Here is a 25,801-nt window from a genome sequence, read left to right as displayed (position 1 = left end):
GCCAAAAATTCAATCAAGGGCCATTCAGACAGAAAGCTTTGGGTGGTAGACCTTTAGCATATTGTCCATTTGAGAGTCTGTAGATTGATTACATCAGCATGCCAAAAGCTAGAAGATATAAGTTTTGCTTGGTAATTGTTGATAGATTAACCGAATGTCCTGAAGTGTTTCCATCAAATACAAATGCAACTAGCTTTGTGGTGAAAGTGTAGACTAAGGAAATTATACCTGGATTTGGAGTAACACTAACAATAGACTCTGATAAGGGATCCCTTTTTACTCATGACATCCTGAAGAGAATCTATGAAAATCTAGGAATAACACCAAAATACCATGTTCCTTATCATCCACAAAGTTCAGGGCAAGTAGAGCATGTAAGTAAGGAATTAAATACTATGGTGAGGAATATCTGTGCTGAAACTCATCTCAAATGGCCAGAAATTCTTCCCAAAGCTTTGTTTTACCTATTTACAGGACAAAGAGAGATTTACATATATCATCCTATGAAATGCTCTTTGGACATGCTCCACTACAGGCAAAAACTTGTAAGACAGTCTATACATCTCTCTTAGGAGGAGACTGTCCAACTTGCTTCTTACTTAAGTGCTTTACAACAAAGACTAAAAGAATTGTGTGATATGGGAGTATTAATTCAAACTGGTCCTTTGGATTATTCTCTTCATAATTATGAACCAGGACATATGGTATATGTAAAAATTTTTTGCTAAAATATCAGCAACCTAAGAAAATTGGTTAGATCCTTACATTATTGTGTTAGTTTCTCCATCTTCAGTAAAAATTTTGGTAGAGATTCCTGATATCATTGTTCACCTATAAAATTAGCACATCGTATTAATAATTTAAAATGCACAAATCATTGAAGAAGAAGGAAATGAAGAAGAGATTGCAGAAAGTTAGAATCATCAGTCAAATTGAGTCTGCTGTCAAAAAGATCAGTAAGGAGAGGAACATTCCTGTGGAAGAGGATAGAATGCAAATGAAGAGGAGAATTCAGGAATTAATGAACATTGTTAAAAGACTGAAAATTTATAAATTTAAAAGACTTTGTGAAATTTACAATGAAGATTACAGGATAAATGGACTAATGAATTAATACTTTGGGGTAATATATTATAGTACAAAATCACAGTATTTATTCACATATAAACACAAATATATTTACTACTATGGAATTGCAAAAGAATATTCAAGAGGAGGTGAGAAGAGAAAGAAAGATTGGAAGTAGTGGTATGTTGCATACAACAGTAACATAACTCTTACATAACAGTAACACTGACATTAAAATAGCAAAACAACATGACATAGCAAAAGTAACAACATAATAAAACATAAAAACAAAATATAAACATGTTTAGGTTACATTGAATCACTACTTAAATGAGTGAAACAATGTATATTTAGGGTACTAACAGTGTTATGATTAGCTATAGATATTTAGTTACTAAAAAAATATAGTTACATACTTAGATTTAGTTTAAGTATAGAAATATAGTTAGAAGCATTATAAAGAGGGATTAGTTAGGTAGGATTAAGGAAAAGAAGCTAAGAAAATTAGATACTGACTTGCACTACATCATATATTACACAACACAAACAACAAATGACATCACATATCAAACAAAATTGTAAATTAATATGTAAATATATGTAAATAGGTTGTATAATAGGATTGTAAATTAATTGTATTATAGGGTATCTATATATGTAAAATATGTGTAAATATGAAATGTATATAAGTGTATCTATGTGTATATGTATAGAATACATGTATATATTATATGCATGTACTATATGTACATATGTAAATTATGTACATAAATCACTTATGTTTAGTGCTAAATGCATTTGCATAAGTGAGTTTAATGTTTGGTTTGATTTTCAGTATAAAACTTATTCAATGTTATGTTTATTGTAATTTTCAAAATTTTTTTCTCTAAATTTAATGTTAATGTACTGCAATAGTAGTACAATGTTGTGTATTGGCTGATAAGAGTATTTTGAGTTATGCATGGAAGTTATGTTCATCTTTTGTTTGATGTTATATTCTGTTTTGCTTTTGCTTCTGTTTGACATTTGTACTTGTTCATTATTTAATTCCTTTTCCTTTTTCCTTGTTAAAATTCCCTAGAATAGGTTAGTATTAGTTAGAGTAAGATAGTTGAGTGTGCGTTGTTTTTTTAGTTTGGGTATATTTCTTAGTTTAGGTAATTGGTAAGTTAGATTGTGCACAAATACAAAAATTGTGTTTGCAACATGATTTTTGTTTCATGCAAAAGAGGGGAATGTGATAGGGAAAGGACGTTTTGCAAAAAAAAAAAAACAACTGTGTAATGCAAATGTCAGGTGATTGACAGGAGCATGTGGCAAAGAGTCACATGGGAGCCTAAGGGTCAAGATCTGGGGAAATGTTCTAAGGTCACAACTGTCTTGGCACTTCTCTCCTGAAGGACCTGAAGTTGGAGGTTTTGAAAAACAGGTTTCTGGCTTTGGTGATACCAACTGAAGAGAGGAATCTTTTGAACTGGCTGCTGGCAGTTTGAACAGAAGATTGAGGACACACTTCTCTACTGGACCTGTTTGGACAGCTACATCTGAAGATCCTGGCCCATTTGATTGGACTCCACTTATGAGATTTGGTTATTGGGGAAACTTATTGTTTAGCTTAGAATAAGATAGGATAAGATAGATTTATAGAAATTACAGTGTAAGATTACTTGTGATCATTCTCCTAACCCTCTCCCCTTCCTCCCTTTCCCAACAATAAATCTAATTTTTATATGTTTCCCTCTTGTTCATTCCCCTACCAATTCCCATTATAACAGTAGGAAGGATGCAGAATAGTCTAGTCTGATCAAAGCTTAGTTCATCTGGAGGACATAAAGTGATATATTAATGTGATAATTGTGGAAGATATGACTGCCAAGTAAAAGGAATCACCAAAGATCCTTGAACAGAGGAGTGGCATTACCAGATCTCTGAGCTTTAGCTTCCTCACTTTCCTTTTCTCCTTTGATGACTGGTCATTCAGATCAGACCCAATTTGGATGTACCCAAAACTCTATCCTGGGACCTCTTATCTCTCCTCTCTATACTATCTTTCCTGATGATCTCATCAGCTCCCATTAGTTCAATTATTATCTGTATGTAGATGATTCCCAGATCTATTATATCCAGCACTAGTCATCTCTTGCTTTCCCCTATCACCACCTCTTGTGGAATCTTATTTTTACTTTCACAATATCTTTCCTATACTCAGCCTTCTCTCCACTCACACAGCTGCTATCCTAGTATAGATTCTCACTTGAATTATTGCAGTAGCCTTCTGATTGGCTTCCCTTCCTCAAGTCTCTTTCTACTCCGGTTCATCTTCCATTTAGATGCCAAAGTGATTTTACTTTCTAAAGGATAATTCTGCCATGTCATTCTTTTACTCAATAAATTCCAGTGGCTTCTACTTCCAGAATTAAGTGGAACATCTCTTTGTCTTTTAAAAACCTTTACATCCTTATTTCCTAGTGTTTTTATACATTACCCCCCTTCAAATATTTAACAACCCAGTTATACTGGTTGGTTTTCTTACTAGTCCTTGTACTGTGTATTCCAGCTATACATTAATATCTTCTATGATATCATTTTCCACTCTCCTTCCCCCAATATCTGACAAAGGCATTCTTTTTTTCTTTGTAAACAATTCTACATGTATTTTGATTCCATCTTCTCTTCTCTATCAAATTATATTCACAGTCAACATTCTTACACACACACACTTTGGAATTTTCACCTTTTCCCTAGTACCAGTCCCCTAGTGAACATTTCAAACTAGAATTTCTGGAGACATCTGAAGTTCAACATTTCAAAAATTTTGTACTCGTTACTTTTAATCCTCAACCTTATCCTCTTTCAAACTCCCTGATTTCTGTTGAAGTCACTATCGGCCTTCTGGTCCCCCAGGTTTGTAGCCTTGGCTTTATCCTCAATTCCTTATACTCTCTTATTGCTTATATCTGATGAGTTGCTAAATTTTACTATTTCTTCCTTAATAATATCCACTGCATTAGACTCCTCTCTGTTTAAATGGTTGCCTCTTTAGTCCAGGTTCTCATCACCTTTTGCTTAGATTTTTGCAATAGCCTCCTAATTGATCTTTCTGCCTTAATTCTTTCTCCATTCAAATCCTTCCCATGCAATATAAACAAAGGAATTTTCCTCAAACACAGATTTGACCTTCTCTACTCACTCAACTCCAAAGACTTTCTATCAACTCTAGGATAAAATATAAATTGGTCCCAATAGCCTCTTTGGCCATTATTTCCCTTTGTATGATCTGTGATCCAATCAAATTGTCTTCTCTGTTCTTCCATATGCAATAATCTTTCTTCCCTTTGCATGCCTTTAATACTGGTCTTCCCAAATGTTTAGTATGACTCTCTGATCTCTGCCTCATAGAGTCCTTTTCTTCCTTTAAGATATAGCTCAAGCAACATCTTCTGGCTGAAGCCTTGCCTGATGCTATCACCCAATGCTAGTGCTCACCCCACCCCACCCCCACCTTGTATTTAATTGTTTTGTATTTATTACTTTCTTTTTATGGCATACTTATTTTTAATGGACTTCTTATCTCCCCTCTAAGAATAAACTCTTTGCCAATCAGGATTGTTTCATTTTTTGTAGTTGTGTCACCAGCATCTAGTTTAGTGCCTAGCACATAGTAGGCACTTAATGATTGATTGATCTCTATGCCTTTACAAGAACTGTCCCCTTTGGCTGATATATATATATATATATATATATATATATATATATATATATATATACTCTCCTCATCTTTGTCTCTTTGCTTCTTCTCAGGCTTTCTTCAAGATTGCTCAAATCTCACCTTTTGGAATAGGACATTTCTGAGTCTCCTTACCCCTGCTTATTTCTTCTCATTGAGATAACTTTTCATCTAATCGACATATTTTATATTTTATACAGTCATTTCAGTCATGTCCAACTCTTTGTGACCCCATTTGGGGTTTTCTTGGCAAAGATACCAGAATGGTTTGCCATTTCCCTCTCATTTGACAAATGAGGAAACTGAGACAATCAAGGTTATGTCACTTGCCCAGGGACACACAGTGTTTTAAGGTCAGATTTGAACTCAGAAAGATGAGTCTTTCTAACTCCAGGTCTGGCACTCCATCCACTGTGCCATGTACCTACCTCCATTTTATATATGTATATTATTAAATGCTCATTGTCTCCCTCATTAGAATGTGAGCTCCTTGATGGCAGGGAGCAAGTTCTGTGTTTCTTTGTATCCTCAGCTCTAAGGTAGATAGTCATCATTTCCTAAATGCTTATTGATAGAGAAACTAGTTCACAAGCGGTTTGTGAGAACTAAATTACAAAATTTATGGAATGCTCTTCAAAAAAGAAGGATAAACAACAACATTGCTTTGTAAATTTTAAAACAGATTATGATTACCAGGTATAATTGATTCTTCTCCACTTTTTCCAATGGGATTCATGTAAAAATGATTCTTGGAAAACCCATTAGGCCACTGCCATTCTTTGATATTCCGTGTTCTATAGACTATTATACAGCTAACTATTGTGTTCTGTGATTGAACAGCAGAAGAGGGTATATAATACATATTATATGTGTACACATGTGCACATACATGCATCTATGTGCACATGTGCATTATATGCACATAGACTTTATTATCATGGTTGTATGCATATATGTGTGTATAGGCTCCCATGAACTCATAGGCAAGATGTTAGAGATAACGGGCAACTCTGTTTCCACAAAATTCTGATCTCTATTTTATCTACTATATATTTTTAAGTGGTTCATTCTATATAGTTTGGAGATTGAAAATATTTGGTATGGTAATATCAATTACAAATATTGTTCCTAATTTTTAAAAAATGAATTGTTGCTATATTTTAGTCATTGTAGGCAACAGTTTGGTCTGTGATGATAATCAACCAATTTCAGCATGATCTATTGGTTATGTAGTAGCTGTTATTTTATTTATGATAGGATTAAAATAAGGACTGAACCTATGATTTCCTTGCTATGGAGACCCCCCAGATGAAGATGCTCTCCCCACTAATGCATGACAGCACCTTTTCTGTAACTTACAGTCATAGAGATTTGTAAAAAATACTGAGAGCTTAAGTGTCTTGCCTAAAATCACACTGCAAGAATCATGATTAGAAATCCAGTTTTTCCTGGCCTGAGGCTGTCTCTCTCTATTTTATACCACACCTCCTTTTAGAGATAGAGGAGAATCTAAAGCCTCAATATTTCATTTCCATGTCAATACTCTTACTAGTGGACTAAAGGTATCTCCCAAGCTTCTGTATGAGGAAGAGCAAAGGGTCATACAATAAATATATAACAGAGTGAGGATTGAACCCAAGTTTTTCCGTCTCTAAGGGCTATTCTCTACCCACTATGCCATGCTGCCTCTCTGATCTTTATTATTATTTTTACTATTATATTTATTATCATTGTTAAATTAGTCAGGCAATAGTGTGAATCTGGATCGGCATAACTGGTAAATTTTAGAAAGGATTCTTCATTGGGAGATACTAGATACCATCTCATATCTCCTTCACCTCAAATTCTCAGAGTTCCTTCCTATCGTGCCTTCTTCTGCCACCTTTTCATAAATCAAGAATAATGTGCTGCTTATTTATTGTGTTAGAATTCCCTTCGATCCTCCCTCAATGCCACTTTCTTCATATCCCTGGCACTTAGAACTGTGTCTGATGCATAGTAGGTACTAAATAAATTCTAGTTGACTGATTGATTTTAAATAAGGCTCTGAAGTGGATTTTTTTTTTATCTTTGTTACAGAAACAATAAAAAGCCAATGGACTTGTCTAAATCTACTGTCTGAGGTTGTCAGCAAACATTTATTAAACATCTACTATGTGCTTGCCATCCTGTTAAGAGCTGAGATGCAATAAAGGCAGAAACAATCTCTACATTCAAGGAATTTAAAATCTCATGGGAAAGACAACATGCCAGACATGTTTCTGAACTTCAAAGCTTGAGTTAAAAGTCACTGCCAAAGTGAGCAATGGTGAGTTTTCTACAAACTTTTTACCTCATTGTTTGTAGGAACTTTCTCCCAAGGTTCAGATTTTTATCCATTTACAGATGAGTAAAAGCAAAAACGAAACTGGAAATTTAAACCAATTGTATAAATAAGATGGGGGCATCTAGGTGGTACAGTGATAGAGAGCAAGGCTTGGAGTCAGGAAGACTCATCTTCCTGAGTTCAGATTGCTTCAGACATTACTAGCTATGTGACTCTGGGCAAGTCACTTCACCCTGTTTTCCTTGGTGTCCTCATCCATAAAATGAACTGGAGAGAGAAGTGGCAAATGACTCCAGTATCTTTGCCACGAGAACCCCAAATGAGATTGCAAAAAGTTGGACATGATCGAAAACCATTGACAACAGTAACAACAACCACTAGAAGATGGGGATGGGGAAAAGAGGGGAATTTTTTTAACCTGTGGTCTTTATTTGGTATTCAAAATATTAGGGACAAGGGTGGCTAATGGAGGAAGGATATACTTTTACAGACAAGCAACTAATATTTGTCTTAACTGGGGCTACAACTTAATTCCTTTCTCCTAATATGGCACATGTATATCTCTATCTACAACATTGCAGTCACAGCTGGGTAGACTTTCAGTATTGCCTAAAGAATAATTCAGAAGCAGAGAAAATGCGATCATCTAATGATGTTACGGAACTTTACAACATAATTTCTCCTCTAATTGATGTTCTAGCTTAGTCATAGCATAGTCTGATGTAATTATACTAAAATAGAAGCAAAGATACTATGAGATTAATTAGCCAGTGCCTATAAAGTTTCAAGCTTCTTCAGGAAAGATTTTTTCTTCTCAGACTTGTGGTTTCATCTTCTTAGTGAAGTCCCCGTATGGAAATTCCCTCCAATAAAGCTGATCAGCAAGTCATCTGCAACAAATAATCTTAGAGTTGTCCAAAAAGTGCTTGTCTCATGGTTACACAGTTAATGAGGATTAGAAGAAAGACTTGAATCTAGGTGACCAATCTGTTTTCCATTATATTACACTATTTACCTAGAAAGGAAGCCATCCACTAAATAATATTATATATATATATATGCATGTATATCTGTATATATCTTTATATATGTTGTATTTTTATAATAATTTATCTATAATAAATTATTTTCTAACTCCTGGAGACCCAATGTCTTGGCTGCTTCAAAATCCACTAAACTTCATGCCCTCTGACTCCACTATGCCATATTGCATGCCAGCTATGGGCTGGACCAAAGGCATAAGGGTATTGTGGCACTGCTGCGTTTGGAGACATCCACGCCCCTGGTCCAAGTTCTCTTCCCCATTCTTCTACACCCAAACAGCTTCCTAGTCTGAGTGCCTCAGGGCTGTTTCTGGGACCCCTTTAGCACAAGATGCCTACATGGAGCTCAGCTGAGCTGAGTTCTACCTTTGCCTAAACTATGAAGAAAGGACTGCTAAGCAAATTGATGGTATAAAACAGCAGGGGAGGAAGGAGGGAGGGAGGGCAGTGTATTTAATCTATGGAAGAAAACAGGCTGTTTTCAAACACTTAAGCATCACTTATTTGCATGCAAACAATTACATCCTAATTACAAATTATTCTTAGGAGTGCATTTAAGCAGACCTGGCAGGACTGTTACTTGGCAGGACTTGGTTAACCATTATTAGTGTTACTCTAAGACTCACTTGAATTCAAATTTTTACAAAATGCGTCGTCTACTATAACTCATTTATAGAATGTTTTTAAAGGATTTACAGAGAGCTTTCCAAACATTATCTCATTTGATCCCTACAACAATGCTATGACATAGATTGAATTACTATTCTCATTTTATAAGTGAGGGAATTGAGTCTCCCAGATGTTGAGTGATTTACCCAGGAAAACAGCTACTTAGTGTTCAAGACATCATCCCGGCCAAAGACTTCCCAACTCTAATTAGAAAACCCCATCTATTTGCCCTGTTTAGTGATAGTTTGCTTGAGACAAGGTTCTTGCCCTCATAGGAGTTACAGACTAGTAAGATCCACATAAGAAACATACTAATAAACTACATATTTTAAAGGGACACAAATAAGGTTCTATATGAGGTCTAAAGTGAAGGAATGAGTCATGATTTATTTCCTATTTGAGGCCCATGGTGGACTTTCATGATAAAGGTAATTTCTGATTTAGGATTTTAAAAGTAGGCAGAAATTCAACAGGTTGAAAGAGTGAATGGGAGGACATTTCAGGGATAATTATTGAAATTTCATCTCCCAGGGTTTGTAAGATTTCAGATCTGGAAGAGAAAACAGAAATCATATCAACTTTTTATTATGTAAATTCTTTTAGAAGTTAGGTGAAATCAATAGATGCCTCAGAATACCGTTTTTAAAATGAATAAAATTATATACATGGAATTAAAAAGGAAATCACTTGAAATAGATATCAAAGTATTTTGTGGTTGAACAAGAGCAAGCATACACACACACACACACACACACACATACACACACACACTCCCTCATCTTGCAGATAAGAAAACTGATGATCAGGAAAGTAAACTGACTTGTCCAAGGTAATGTACCATTTCTTGAAACAACATTCTATAATTTATACTCTTTACAAATTCAGGCTGTACCTTCCTCATCTGCAATTTGTATGAATTAGCAAAGTTTTACTGAATTGTGAGGGTAATACTTAAAACATGCTTTATGTCATAAAGTTGAATATAGTAATTAAGTCACTATTATTCAAAAATAAAGTTTTTAAAAGGTGATTCAAAATGTTAAAATGTGCATAAAAATACATGAAACCAGAACATTGTTGCCCATCTCTGAGTCATTTATTAGAAAACAATACAAAAAGATTCATTAGGGAAAAAAATCAAAAGATCTGTTGAGTTCACCATGACCTGAAATCTTCCTTCTGGAAAGTGAGTCTTCCTTTTGGCAGAAATGTCCATTTAACTAGCCTACTTTCTTTTGGTTGATTGTTCTTTTGTGTTTGTGTGGTTACTCCCAACCCAATCAATCAGTGCCTTTGTTTGATCCCTTCTTCTGTCATCCCAAGATGCTTTTAGCATAGGGGACACAGAAGTGGGGTTGAATTTGCTGTCAATTATGCAGTTATCTGTCAATGCTGGTTAATGGATTTTATGATTGTTCATTTCACATTGCTCTCCAGCATTTCCATCTTCCTTAAGTCTTCAATAAGTTCTGGTCACACAAATTCAATTCAGTTTTATCAAAGGAAACAATCTCTTTGAGCTAGAAAAGACAGGATTTCTGGATTTCATCTCAAAGTTGTAAAGACTTTCAAAAGTAATCTATGAACATCTACTTGAACAAGAATTTTCTCCCAAATGTATCAGACAAGAAGCCATTCATATTTTCCTTGAAGATACCCAGTGAGGGAAAAACTGCCTGATGAAACTGATGAAACTCATTCTCCTTTGGAATAGCTTTTCCTTTAACCCATGCTTACCTAATTTTTAAATTCCATCCATTGATCCTCATTGTGCCCTCTGGAGCATGAGAGACCTTAAAAACTGGGTGACAGCTATCATGAAGTCCCTCCCCAAACTCCAAGCTATATATCCTGAGTTCCTTCCACCTTTCCTCATAGAATCTAAACTCAAGGTTCTCATCATCCTGATTTTTCTCCCTAAATATTCTCCAACTTCTTTAAGATTCTCCCTAAAATATATATTCCACTAGACTTCTGGACAGGACAGAAAACAGGATTATTTAATTATTTCTTGAGGTTGTATCTCTCTTAACAGCAGCTTTAAGGTGATACAGTGGATAGAGCATTGGGCTTTAAGTAAGGAAGATCTGAGTTCAAATCCAGGCTCAGACAGTTACTCATTATGTGTTCCTGGATAAGTCATTTAATCTCTATTTGTCTCAGTTTTCTCATTGGTGAAATGGGAAGAATAATAATGTTTATCTTCCAGGGTTGTTATGAAGATGAAATTAGATCATTGTAAATTGCTTAATATAGCACAGGGCACATAGTGTTATATAAAAGTTAAATCTATTATTATGTCAGCTATTATTAATGTACCTGAAGAATAGATTCAGTTTCTTGGCTGCTGTAATATACTTTTGGCTCATATGGAACAATAATCTGCTAAAACTCCCATATTTTTCCCAGGACTTCTGTGGATTCATGTTTCCCCTATCTTGTACCTAACAAGATTTCTAGACTCCAAGGATAAAACTTTGCCCTTACCCCCTATTTAAGTTAATTTCATTAAGTTGGCTCAATTTTCTAGCCTGTCAAGATATTTTAGACTTGTATCATCTGATGTGTTAACTCTTCCTCCAAGCTTTGTAATGGTTCCAGATCTGATAAACATGACCTCAACATCTTTATCCAAGTCAGTAATAAGAATATTATATAGCACAGGATTAAGCAGGAAGACCTAAGGCATTCCACTAGAGACCTCCTTCTAAACTGAAATTAAAGTATTAATAACTATCATTTGGATCTGATCATTCAACCAGCCTCAAATCTAACTGTACTCTCAACTCCTACACTTTCTATTCCACACCTCTCCTCTGCCCCCAAGAATTGTATGAGAGAAACTATCAAATGTTTTGCTAAAAATCTAGGTAACTCATGTACAGCATCCCCTTAATCTACCAGGTTAGTGATCCTGAAAAAAAAGGAAATGAAGTTAATCTGACATAACACAATCTTGATGAAGACATGTTTACTCTTTGTGATGACCATTTCCTTTTCTAGATTTTCACTGACTATCTATGAGACGATCTCCTCATTTTACAGATGACTAAACCAAGACTCCAAAGGAAATGTGATTTATCTAAGAACATGCAGCTAGTCAATGTCAGAGTAGAATAAGTGTCCTGCTCTTCTGTCTTTTTTGTGATGCATTTTCTGCATATTGGTGCAGGAAAACAACTTGCTCTTTCATTCATGTTTAAGGAGAAAGAAAATACATATTTAAAACCAAGTTGAAAAATATCAGGTTTTTTATTGTTCTCCTGCTCTTTTCATTAGCATAAATTAGTAAAAGCTGATTGAGTAATGAATTGTTGGCTCTTTCAGTATCCTGCTGCCCCTTATCCTTTGAATATTTCCCTGAAGTGATAGACCTTTAATAGAAACTGTAGTCAGCCCCACTCATAGTAGCTGCCTCTACCATGTGATTTGTGGGCTAAGAGAAGCTTCTACTTTCCACCCCAAAAGCCTAATTTGGTATTATTTTACCCCTAGGTCAATTCAACAAGCATTTATTATATAGCTACTATGTCCATGGAACTTATTAAGTGCTGAGAATACAAAGCTTTCTACAACTCTGCTATTTTTCTAAAGGAATTTGCAATTCAATGATGATGATGATGATGATGATAGCTAGCATTGATATAGTGCCCACTATGAGTCAGGCTCTTCAGAAATATCTTATTTAATCTACACAACAACCCTTTGAGTTAGATGCTATTATTTTCCCCATATTATTTTTGCTGATGAGAAAACTGAAACACAAAGGCTAAGTGACTTAATTGAGATCATAGTAAGTATTTGGGGCTAGATTTGAAATTAGGTCTTCCTGAATCCAAGCCCCACACTATCTATCCATGGTACCCACCTAGCAGTAATTCACACACACACATATTATTTTAAAGTTTTCAAAGTGTTTCCATAATTAATTTATCTTAACCTCCCAACAAACCTTCATGGAAGGTACTACAGATATAATTATTCCTATTTTATAGATGAGGAAACTGAGGCTCAGAGGAATTAAGTAATTTGCCCATGGTGACACAACTAGTATGTATTGGAAATAGGATCTGAGTTCTATACCAATAAATCCTATTAAAGATCAAGCCAAGGCATCACCTTTCAACCTGACTCCAGGTTTAGCATTAATCTACTATGCCACTTGGGTGGTAGGAACAAGAGGGAAACATGTACCTTAGATGACGCCCAAAGTTCCTTTTCACCACAAAATTCTGAGCTGGGGAAGGTAGATATGACGAAGGAGGGATAGGGTACAGAAGGCAGAGTGAAGAGCTCTTGAAAGGGAAATAGAAAAGATCATTGATGACAAATTTACCAGTTTTGCTTAGGGGCTTCCCCACTCAAAAGACTCTGCATTAAATGTGAACTGGGCACTAAGAGGTACCCCTGAATTTAATAGAATAATTTTAAATTTAATAATTTAATAGAATTTAATAGATTCATACACCAGAGCTGGAAGAGCCTTTTGAAATCCTTTTGGCCCTAAGCATCCAACATGGAGCCTGCAGGCCAGATGGGACCCCTATGACCCTGGGGTACGGTCCACCAGAGATTTTTAGCAAAATAATTTTACCTAATTAGCTAGTCCACATGAAACTGTAGCAAGGTCAGTAGGGATTCACCATTTGGCCTGCTGCTACTGCTGTGCTACTGATTGCCTCTACCAAACTTGTATCAATTAGTCACTCTGACTCAAGTTGAATATAATTAAATTCATGTGGCCTAAACACATATGGATTTTTGACCATGAGACAAACTCTTAAAAAGGCTGAATTCCCCTCTCATTAACAGAGAGAAAACAAAAGTTTGAATTGTCTTGTCCAAAGTCACATATTTAGCTGAATTGTGACTCCTGGTTCAGTGTCTTTCCCCTTTTATCATGTTATTGTTTTTGTTCAGTCACTGAGTCGTGTCTGACTCTTCATGACCCCAAGAACCATAGCATGCCTGGCCCTTCTATCCTCTGCTATTTCCCAAAGCCTGTCCAAGTTCATGTTTGTTGTTTCCATGCCATTATCCATCCCTCTCAACCTCTGCCATCCCCTTCTTTTGTCTTCAATCTTTTTGCCCAGTAAGACTATTTTCTCATTATAGGGCCAAAGTATTTAAGCTTCAGTTTCAGTATTTGGCCATCTAGTTAAGAGTCCAAATTAATTTCTTAAAGTAACCTTTCCTAAAATCTTGAAGTCAGCTTCAATTGGCAAAAAGGTGTTTTTTCTCTCAGATTCTAGACTGGTGTTTTGGCTTGTAACCCAGAGCTTAAGACCTCAAAGGCTCAGGTCTAAACAGTCCAGGAAGATATAAAGGTAGCCAAATTTAAAACTGCTGGGACCACATGTGTTCTGATCATTATAAAGCAAAATGTGCTTTACTTGGTTAATTGGTCACAGAGGCCGAGGGGTTAGCCTTTTGCAAAAGATTTCCAAAGGAGCCAGGGGATTATTTCAAAGACAAAATTTTGGCAAATGAGCTGTGATGCATATTTGTGAGGACTTAATTTGGGGAATGATATTTCACACCATGTTTTAATGAAAGAGCTATTTTAGTTTGAGTACTGGTAAACAGTTGTGTGTTATCTTCTGTTGAGGTAAAAAGAGGAGAAGGGAAGGGAAAGAAGTAGAAGGCAAAAGAAAGACAGAGACAGAAAGAGAAGGAAGGAAAGAAGAATATTCTAGAGCCTGTTTAAAAAGCACTCAACAGAGGGTCATCCTGCCCACAAAGACCTTTCTTGGTTGGAAAGGAATAATTCTGACTGATCAAAATCAAACAATAGCAGAAGACAGTTGATCATTCTGGAGAGAGGCTAGAGGATAGGGGAGACAGTGGTTAGACCCCATAAAAAATTTAATCTTTCTTCACTGCATTGAGAGGTAGAGGTAAAGAGTCAGGAGGGGAAGATCTGGGGGAGGGAGTGTAGTAGAGCAAAGAGGATAGTAGGGATGGCAGTTATATAGAGTGGCAGGGGAATGCTCCCCCTAACCATCTGCATCTCCCTTCTTCCATTTACCCATAGTTTTTAATCTGATCTGATGAAATATTCCAATCCTAGCTGGGGGTTCTCAACAGTTTTTCCCTGTCTAAAAATTCACCTTTTTTCCACTGATAGAAATAATAGATCAAATTCATTGAATTTCCCAATATAAATTGGAGGGGCCAGTACAAGGAAGCAAAGACCCAGAATAAAAACTAATAAACACCTGAGAAGAGATAACAACAGTTATCTATGGATATATACACAAGCATCTTTATTGTAGACATCTGGCATAATTAATATAGTAAAGAGAATAAAGCCCTATGAGAAGCTATACTTGGCAAGCTAGAGGACAGTTCAGATTCAGTATTAATAGCAAATGTGACATTAATATAACAATTAACAGAATGCTATAGGAGGACCTAAGATATTTGGGCTCTGTTTACAATTCTTTTAGTTTTTTTGTCTCTGGTGGCTCATGGAAAAAATAAAGTGTGCAGAAGCATCTTATCATCCTAGGGTGAGAGAGCACCTACCTTTGACCCTCATTGCCCAATGCATCCTGAACAAGAATGGCCTCTACAATACCCAATAGGGCTTTTGTTGGAGTGGGGATGGATGGGTGGGTGGATGGAGGGATGGAAATGCAATATCCCAAGACACACATTTCTACCTTTAGGTAGTTTCAACTGTGAGAATATAGAACAACTTAAAATGTGTGTTGTTTGGTCAGTCAGTCACATCTGACTCTTTATGACCCAATGGACCATAGACTACCATGTGCTTCCAGCCTTCACGATGTCTTGAAGTCTGTCCAAGTTCATGTTCGTTGTTTCTATGACGCTATCTGCATTTCATCCTCTATCATTTCCTTTTCCTTTAACCCTCAATCTTTCCCAACATCAGAGCTTTTCCAGTGAGTCCTGTCTTCTCATTATGTGGCCAAACTATTTAAGTTTCAATTTCAGTATTTGACCTTCCACTGAATAGATTGAAGTATTTTAAGTATTGACTGCTTTGATCTCCTCGTGGTCCAAAGGACTCTCAAAAGTTGTCTCCAGGAACACATTCAAAAGCTTTGGTTCTCCAGCAACTCAGCTTTCCTTACTCTAATTCTTGTTGCCAAGTGTTGCTACTGGAAAAACCATACCTCTGACTTTGCCAGCAAGGTGATTATTGCTTTTTAAACCAGTGACTTGGATCAAGGCAAAGATGATATATTTATTGAATTCACCAAAAGCACAAAATTTAGAGGGATAACTGCCATGCTGAAGGTTGGACTAAAGCTCCAGAAAGGACTTGGCATACTCAAATAATGGGTCAAATTGATTAAGATGAAATTTAGTAGGGATTACTATAAAGTCAAATGCTTCCATTTCAAAGATCAATTTCAAACATATAAAATGGGGAGACACAGGGAGGGAGCAATTTGGAAAAAATGGGGATTTTTGTGGGTTGCAAGCTCAATGAGAGAGCATAGTACTCAGTTATAGGCATTCCATTTTTGGCAGGATATTTATAAGTCAAAAAGCATTAGGAAAAAACAACTAGATGGTGAAGGAAATTTAATTCTTTTAAAATACTAATATTTTATTTCCCCCAATTACATATAAAACAATTTTTTAACTTTCATTAAAATTTTTTTGTTTCAAATTCTTTCCCTTCCCACCCTCTCTCTCTTTCTTTTCCCTCCTCTCCCTCCCTCCTTACTCCTCCCTGCTTGCTGAGACAATAAGCAATCTGATACAGATTTTACATGTACAATCATGTAAGACATTTTTACATATTAGTCATTTTGTGGAAGAGATCTCAAAGAAAACAAACAAATAAACAAACAAAAAAGGAAAGACAGATTGCCTCATAATGTTAATTTAACTTGGTTGAGTTAGCCAGGAGAAGATATAGTGGGTCATGATAGCTATATTCAGGAATTTGGAGGGCTGTAAAAGAAGAAAGATTAGACTTAGTCTATTTGACCCCAGCATGCATAACTACATATAGTTGGAAGAAAGTAGAAATTAGTGATTCATGTAAGGAAAAATTTCCTAACAATCAGAGCCATCCAAAGGCAGAGTGGGCTACTTCAGAAGTAGTGAATTCTTTCTCATTTAAAAGTTTTCAACTGAAAGTACCATTTATTACGGATAGAGATACATGTATAACTCAGATTGAATTACTTGCCAAATCTGGGAGGGGGAAGGGAAGAAGGGAGTGAGACAATTTTGGATTATATAATTTCAGAAAATTTATGTGGAAATTTATTAAAATATAATAAAATATGGATAAAAGACTTTTGCTTATATATGAATCGAGCTAGAGATTCCTTCCATCTCTGAGATTCATAATCATCAATAATCAAATCATTTATTAAGTACCTACTATTTGCCAGAGACTATGCTAAGCACTGGGTATATAAAGACAAATAAAAACAGTCCCTGCTCTCAAGGAGCTCACAATCTAATGTCTAAGAGAAGATGTTGATAGGGCATATGAGATACTCTGATGATGTGATTCAGTGAAATATCATTTATAATGTGGGGATTCTTAGTCCTAGACCCTGAATCTTTACTACCTGCCTCCAAATGGCTCTCTAAACTCACTCACCAGTTTTCAAAGCCCTTCTGTTCACCTCAAACCCTCAACTCAGACCTCTTGGTCAGGCAAAGGCTTTGACTGAGGAAAGATCTGTGGGTTACCTGAAGTTTTACACACAGTGATCTCTAATCTGGGTGTCAAACTAACTCACTGATTCCTTCAGGCGATTTATACGCTGGAGGCTCTTTTGAAACCCTAGGTTGCACAAGAGATAGAGAAAAACATGCTTGTGAACATCTGGATGCTTTGAAAAAGAACATGTCAAAAACTTAGTGTGTGAGGCATTTTGAAAAGAAGTAGTGATTAATTAAACAGCTCTCCAAGGAGCTGATTAAGGACAAAACTGTCTTTTTCCCTTTTCTTTGATGCCATCTCAGTCCTTCATCATTACTCATCCATAGATTGTCCTATTACTAGATTGTTTGCTGGACTCTATATGGAACTCCATTTCTTTGGATGCCTAGGTATCTAAGTAACATAGTACATACAGCACTGGGCTGGGGGAAGATTTGGGTTCAAATATATCATTAAACATATGCTAGCTATTTGACCCTTGGCAGGTCTCTTAACCACTGTCAGCCTCAATTTCTGAATCTATAAAGTGGGGATAATATTAGCACCTATCTCTCAGAGTTGTGGTGAGGAACAAATAAGGTGGATGCTTTTAAAGTGCTTAACACAGTGCCTGGCACATAGTAGGTGATTAATAGATGCTTGTTTCCTTCCTTTCCTTTTTCTTCTTTTGCAAAGACAGATTTAACTAGGATACCTTTCTTCCTCACCTATTTCTCAAAATTTTTTGCTTCCATCAAGGCTCACCTCAGGTGCCATTTCAATCAAGAGGTTTTTGCCTTATCTACCTCTATCTCCCAATCAGTATTCCTTTCCTGCCAGGAATGAGTATACTTTGCATTTATTTATTGGGATGCTTAATATATCACCCCCCCCCCAGCAAAATGTAAGCTTTATGAAGGCAGGGACTGCTCCATTTCTATTATTGTCCCAGTTGGACCCAATCAAGGCCCCTTACTGTCTGATGTTGACAGAATCAGAGTAGTCCAAGACATTGGAGAAGAATAATTGAATTGTATTCCTTTATACCTATCTTAATCTCTCTCATACTTGAGGGATTTTTATAACACTAAGTCCACATAGTGTTATAAAGCAAGCCCACAAGCTTCTCTAAGCTGTAGGTGTGTTGAGAGGGGTATTTTGAGCAGTTAGAGGGTATAGTGAATAGAATGCTGGACATGGAATCAAGAAGACCTGAGTTCAAATGCGGTCTCAAACATTTACTAGCTATGTCACCCTGGGGCAAGTCACTTAACCATGTTGGTCTCTGTTTGCCATCTGTAAAATGAGCTGAAGAAGGAAGTAGCAAACCACTCCAGAATCTTTGCCAAGAAAACTCCAAATGGGGTCATGAAGAATCAGACATAACTAAAAAACAATGAGGGACATTTTACCCTCTGGAGAATAAGTAAATAGAAGGTTATTTTTCCCACCAGGTTATACTCCTCTGGACTTTTCTACTGTGTTCCAGAAAGCTTTCTTTCCTAGAAGATGTCTTTAGCACTAGAACTCACAAACTCATGCTTCAGAAGTCCTCTTTGCCTATGATGCTCTTCTCTCTGATTGAAAAAAAAAGAGGGGTCCTCCCAGAGCTTCCATTTGAAATAAGTACCCTGGTCAGCCATTATTCTATTTCCTATCATTCTACATTCTTTAGTTCTTCAATACTCTCCTGGGCCAGGCAACCCGTCTTCCACCTTCCTTTTATATGTTGTATATATCCTCAGCCTTCAACATAGCACCTCCCACTTAGGCCTTAATAAATGCTTCTGACTGATGCACTGACTTATAAGCCTCTCCTAGGCATCAGCTGTCTTTCTTCTCTTCTATCCCTTGTCCCTGTCTCTTTTATCAAAGTTTTATAGGCAATTAGTATATTAAAGGTTTTATATTTTAAATATTTCAATTCACTGCGAAATAAAATGCACTTTGAGAAGGTGAATGAGCAGCTATGATATCCAACTTTTAAAAAAATTTTTAAAATCTTAATAACAAAATTCCACATAAATTATCTGAAGTTATATGATCCATATCATCTCCTTCGCTTATTCCCTCCCATTCCTAGAGTAGACAAGCAACTTAATCTTGGTTATACATGTATTATCATACAAAACATATTTCCATATTATTCATTTTTATAAGTGAATAATCTTATAAAACCAAACATATACCCAAACAAGTGATAAGTCATATGTTTTCATCTGTACTTCTACTCCAATAGTTCTTTCTCTGAGGATAGATAGCATTCTTTGTCATAAGTCCCTCAGAATTGTCCTGGATCATTGTATTGGTGTTAGTAGTAGTCTATCAAATTTGATTGTTCCACAATTTTGCAGTTTCTGTGTATAATGTTCTCCTGGTTCTGCTTATTTCACTGTGCATCAGTTCACACAGCTCTTTCCAAATCTTTCTAAAGCATGACATCCAACTCTTGCCTGTGGCTCCAAGAAGCTTAGCATGCTCAGCAATAGCACCTCAATAAAACCATCTTGGCAACTGGGTTAAGCCAGATTGAGGGTAATAGATCAAACACAAACTGATCAGTGGAAGGGGGTTGGAGTTCTACTTCAGACAGTCAAAGAATTCCTCAAGTAGAATAAGGAAAGTGAGAACAATTAGCACTTAGAGCTTGGTTATACATTGGAAAGAAGCCAAAGTCATCCATAGCATGCCAGCCAATTGCCATTTCTCCTGACTTTTGTCATGATGGACTTCAATAACTCTGGAAGAGAGAATGAGGTTAATGACTCTGTGAAACTCTGTCTCACTTAAATGCAAATCACTTGCAAGTAAAGACATCATCCCATGATGTCATTGGTCTTCTTTGAAAACATAGGACGACCAACAAAATGCACTTGGATTTAGAAAAGAATTGTTTGCTGTTGGTATTGTTGGTAAAAAAAAAGTCATTTGCGTCTTACTTTTTAGTAGTGATTTGATATAATTGAGAATGCATGCCTTTATGAACAAAGAAAACTAATGTTTTGTTTTATTCTTTGTTATCAATGCTCTTTATTTTCAGTTAAAGACATTCTGGTTTTGTGAAGAACATAAGGGGCTTGGAATGAGAAGAGACCCAGGTTTAAACCCTTTATCTGATACTTTCTAGTTGTCCCCCTCTGGGAAAGTCACTTAACCTCTTCCAGCCTCAGTTTCCTCATTCATAAAATGAGGATATAACAATTCTACCTTGAGGGATTTACAGTATTGCTATAAAGGGAAAATGAGCTAATGCTTATGAAATCATTTTTAGATCTTAAAAGTATTATAGAAATGGTTTCTACTATTATTTGTTTCATTTCTTTCTCCTTTAATTTTTCATCATTTTCATTTTCTCTCTTCAGTCACTTCTGTGTGTTTTGAGACATGTTTTAGTTATTTGTATGTAGTCCAGACTAAATAATAACTTCTTTTCAATATTCTCTTTCCCTTCTGAATCTAGAGATGTCCTAGGCTGGAGAAATATAGTTAGATTTATTTCATGATGGGATCTACTTTAAGTTCCTTGTAAAAAAAATTGCATATTTATGCCAGTTTTTGCTATACTTCTTCCCTATAAATGGCCTAATTTGGGTCCTTGAAGATAATTTGAGGGAGCACAAAAGAGACACATCATGATAAGCATGGAAAGGTTTCAAGTATGGATCCAGTGACCATCTGGGTGTCTTTTATCTGATTACTAGCCTTGGTAAGTGTGGAAAGACTCATCAATAGAAGGTTGGCTACCAGAACATGAATTGCTCTGGTCATAGAAATATAGGAAGATTCCATTTATGTAGAGGGATTGCATTCTAAGTTGGTGGAAAGATCATAGGATCCAAGGTTTAGTGGAAGGTACCTCAAAGGTCATCAAGTCCATTACCCCCTTATGCCAAATAAGTAGTTGAGGATGAAAGATGTTAAGTGACTTATCTAAGATCACAGAGGTATTAAAAGTCAGAGCCACGAGTGAACTTCAGTGCTTTGACTCCAGAGAAAGAGCTCCCTCCATTATACTGTTCTGCTTGTCAAATGGAGTTCCCACATCAGTAAAATCTAGTTTGCCTTAATGTAGTGATATATAGACATATTATAATGATATGTTTTTTGTGGCTAGTTGATTTGTTGAGAAGCAAAGAATTGTATGCACTGGAAAAGGAAGTTTAACTTTTATTGGTCACCTACAGTACAGGAATAAGAAAGAGATACTATGTGTTGACCTGTGGCTGTTTGGTTGAATTATGATATTCAATAATCTCTCTGATGTCTTTGGGGGTAGACCACCAGAAATATGGGAATGGAAAAGGAGACAGTAGGGAATGCAAGAAGAAAAATGAGGAAGTTCAGAAATCAGGAAAACCAATAAGTAATGGAGATGTGCACACTAAGAGACAGCCAGCTTCAGAGGACAGAAGATTGGATTTGAGTCAGAAAACTGGAGTGATTTAATGATAAGGTAGAATCATTGTTTGTCAGGATGACTTCTTGCTCTTGAAATGAAATAACTCTCCTGGATTAAATTGCAAATGTCAAATGTAATAATGCATGGCCCATAATTAGTTCATGAGGCTTTTATGCTTTTCATATATCTAATAACTCATGAATCTCTTGGGGGAATTATCTTTAAAATGTATCCTCAGATACTTTGACTTCAATTCTGAGGCAGAAATTCCCAAGTTTTTAGGTAGAGCTAGATCCTCAGTGTTCTAAGAATAAAATTTCCCTTGAAGATTCAGAAATCTGGAATAGAAGTAGTAATAGTAGTAGTAGTAGTAGTAGTAGCAGCAGCAGCAGCAGCAGCAACAGCAACAGCAGCAGCAGCAATAGCAACAGCAGCAGCAGCAACAACAGCAGCAGCAGGATATAGATTTTTAAAGTTTAGGGGGCATCTGGGTAGCTCAGTGGGTTGAGAGTCAGACCTAGAGACAGGAAAACCTGGATTCAAATCTGGCCTCAGATACTTCCCAGATGTGTGACCCTGGGCAAGTCACTTAACCCCACTGCCTAGTCCTTACCACTCTTCTGCCTTGGAATCAATACACAGTATTGATTCCAAGATAGAAGGTAAGAGTTTTAAAAAAAGAATGTTTACAGTTTATTAAGGTTTCCCAATCTTATGAATCTTATCTCATTTGAACCTCATAGCATGCCTATGAGATAAGAAATTATTATCCCCATTTTATAGATGAAGAAACCGAGGCCCAGAAAATATGATTTGCCTGTGGTCATGCAACTAGTAATAATAATATTTCTAGAGTATTTACCAAACACCATACCAAGTACTTTATAATTATTATCCCATTTGGTCCTCACAATAACCCTAAGGGGTAGGTACTATTTTCTCCCCATTTTATAGAGGAAACTAAAGCATGTAAAGGTTAAGTGACACGTCCAGGGTCATGTAGCTATTAAGTCTTTTAGGCTGGATTAGAACTCTGGTCTTCCATACTCCAGTTGGGTCACCCTGCCATATTGGATATGACCTGCAAAGGAACTGAGCCAATCATGTACTGAGAGTCAGAAATCACAGTTGGATATTCTGAAGGGCATCCCATACTTCCAAGACATTAAAAAACCCAAAGGGAACACATTTAATTGGTCATCTATGGGAGATTTATTGAAAACTATAGACAAGAGTCACCCAAGAGAAGAGGGCATGGGACAGAGGAGATTATAGTCTGTGACTAGAGGTAATACCTCTGTGGATGAGATCCTGAAGCCTTCCAAGTACTGAAATTAATTAAAATGATGTATTTCCAGCCTATAGAAGGTCTACTCCCACATTATGCTTAAACTGTACTTTTCAAACCTATTCCAATGTGAGTTGCTTTTTTACTTCTCTTATCTGTCAAAGCACTTGACTTGACTAAATTCAGGTGTGATCATAGACTAGCAGACAAAATTGCTCATAGACATTTCCCTGGAAACCAAAAGGGAAAAAAATGCATGCAAACTTTCCTTACAATATGTTTTTTGGCAGTGGTCATTGTTGTGGTCCTGTTGAAAATCTATTGGCATGGAATGGTTGTGTGTAACTGACATTTGGTACTTTGGTTTGCATTCATGTAAACAGCCAATTTCTTCAGCTGGTCAGAAATTGCCAGTGGAAAGGAGACTGAGAGTGTCTCTTCAGTAAATTCTTGCGGGAAAGACATACCATTTTTTATTTATGAAGTGGTTTCTGATGCTTTAGGCCATTTGGTGACCAGACATTGACCTTTGTCCTTTTTCTGTGGGACAATGGAGCATATTGTCAGGTGCTATGGCACTGTTTGGGTGTGCAGGCATTCTGGGCTTTAATTATTGTGGATAAAGCTGATGCCAAGTTTGGAATAAAATGCTGATGGCTCAGTAACTTAGGCAACGAATCAATAGAAAGATTGCTGTATGTTTGGAGGCCAGGAAAGCCACAGTATCTGTCCATTCTTGTATCTAATTAAGTCTAGAGAGGTTAACTTCTTAGGTTAGACACTTTCCTTGTTTATTTGAAGGACTTGTTCTAACTGTATTAGCTGCTTTTACATGTCACTTCAACATATTAAAAATAACTTTTACCCCTATTTCTTTCTCTTGGGACATTCATGCAAATAAGTACTAAAATACAGACAGAGTTTTTTTGAGTGTATTTAATTTATAATTTGAGATGACGTGTTAGCTATGATTTTTAAAAACCTCTTGTATAAAACAGACTTAAAAAAATTAAGGGACCCTCCTTCCCCAGGCCATGAGCTTTCCATGTGCTTTGTGAAATGCATATCTTGTCAATTTTTCATTATTAGCCTCAAGTTGTTGGATTACTCATTATTATTCTTGAGAAGACTGGTACATAGTGGAGCTGGCAAAAATCTCTAATAATGGTTGATTCTACGGGCAGCTATAGGTAACTCTTCATCACCATTTGCAAGGCCATAATCTTGCCCACATACACACACACACATACACACATGCTTAATGATCTGGAAAAGGCTGCATGAATTATAATCCATGAGCAGAATAGAATATGGTTATGATTGTACCATAACCTACCATAAGAAATGACAAATATGAAGACCACAAAGAAACTTGAGGATTCCAATGAATGATTCACTACAAAAAATAGTATAATGTGTACACTAACTGCAATTATTTTCTTAAAGAGTATTTTAGTAAAACAGCAATAAAATGTTCCCCAAATGCACCAAAGAAAAAGGGACTATGGGACACAAAGGCAAACAAAATATCTCAATTATTATTTTGTTTAAATAAGTATACAGATTTTAACACAGTATAAATAGGCTGAAGTCTGTGATTTTCTGAGCCATAATTTTTTCATGTTATTTAATTAATTCTTTGATAGAGCTTTTTGAGAGTTAAGAATTTTCTAAGATAAACCTAAGGTTTTTTTTGGGGGGAGGGGTTGCCCTGCAGCCATCGATAAATAATGGTTTATCACCCAATAGCTCTAACTTCCTGCCTCATTCATTACAGCCCCAAATGATAGATCATTCATTACAATAATTCTGTCTCTAAAACTCAAACGATGGGTCATCCACTGGTACTTTTATTGCTACTGGAAGGAGAGAGCATAGAATAGCTATTGAAGACTGGAACAGAGGGACTGGTGTTTCCTAACTGTCATGGTAACTATACCATTGGAGCTTAATTCTCCATTAAATTTTTAAGGGATATCCATAGATGGAGAGACTTATGCTTGGCCACCTTGACCCAGGATAAACAGATACCTTCAAATCATCTCAAATGATGAAAGGACTCCTTATATGTAGCTGTTATTACTCTTACTTATCATACCTATCTAATTAGGTGAATACAGATAATTTATTGAGTAGCAGTGTGTTGCTATGGAGATTTGACTTAAAAAGATTTGTTTAGGGTAGGTATCAACTCAAGGGACCCATGCTAAAAAATTCTATCTATAGCTAAAGAATGAAGTGTTGGTGTGTGATTTCAGATCAAAGTATGCCATCTTCCACTTTATTTCCTGCATGGGATTTTTACTGAAAATGTGATATGTGTCTTCTCTTAAGACATGAGCAGTATGGAAATATGTATTGCATGAAAGCCCTGGTATAACTTATAGAATACTATTTACCATCTGGGGTAAGGATGGAGGGAAGGGAAGAAGGGAGAAAATCTCTGTCCTCAGATGTCTGAAAACAGTTATCAAAATGTTTTTCTACAGATAAATGAAAAATTAAATATTCTTTTCAAAAAGAGTAAGAGTTAACTGACAGCATGACATCTTTTGGAAAGAATGTTTACTTTGGACTTCCGGGTAAACATGGCTGCAGAGTAGATACAGCTTGCTTCCTCTCCTCAGACCCAACAACACA

The 25,801-nt window shown here is 36.2% G+C and overlaps 1 long non-coding RNA gene across 1 annotated transcript in view; it reads left to right on the top strand.

Annotated features, from left to right (window-relative positions):
• LOC103092475 (uncharacterized) overlaps positions 1 to 25,591 on the top strand; it is a 313,263-nt gene extending 287,672 nt beyond the window's left edge. The window contains exon 7 of the long non-coding RNA XR_008915591.1: positions 6,875 to 25,591. This is a non-coding gene — a long non-coding RNA (uncharacterized LOC103092475). The remainder of the gene's footprint in view (positions 1 to 6,874) is intronic.
• Positions 25,592 to 25,801: the final 210 nt, after the last annotated feature.

Source organism: Monodelphis domestica, chromosome 1 (genome assembly GCF_027887165.1).
Source record: "Monodelphis domestica isolate mMonDom1 chromosome 1, mMonDom1.pri, whole genome shotgun sequence".
NCBI classification, from domain to species: domain Eukaryota; kingdom Metazoa; phylum Chordata; class Mammalia; order Didelphimorphia; family Didelphidae; genus Monodelphis; species Monodelphis domestica.
This window is presented reverse-complemented; position numbering and strand designations above follow the sequence as displayed.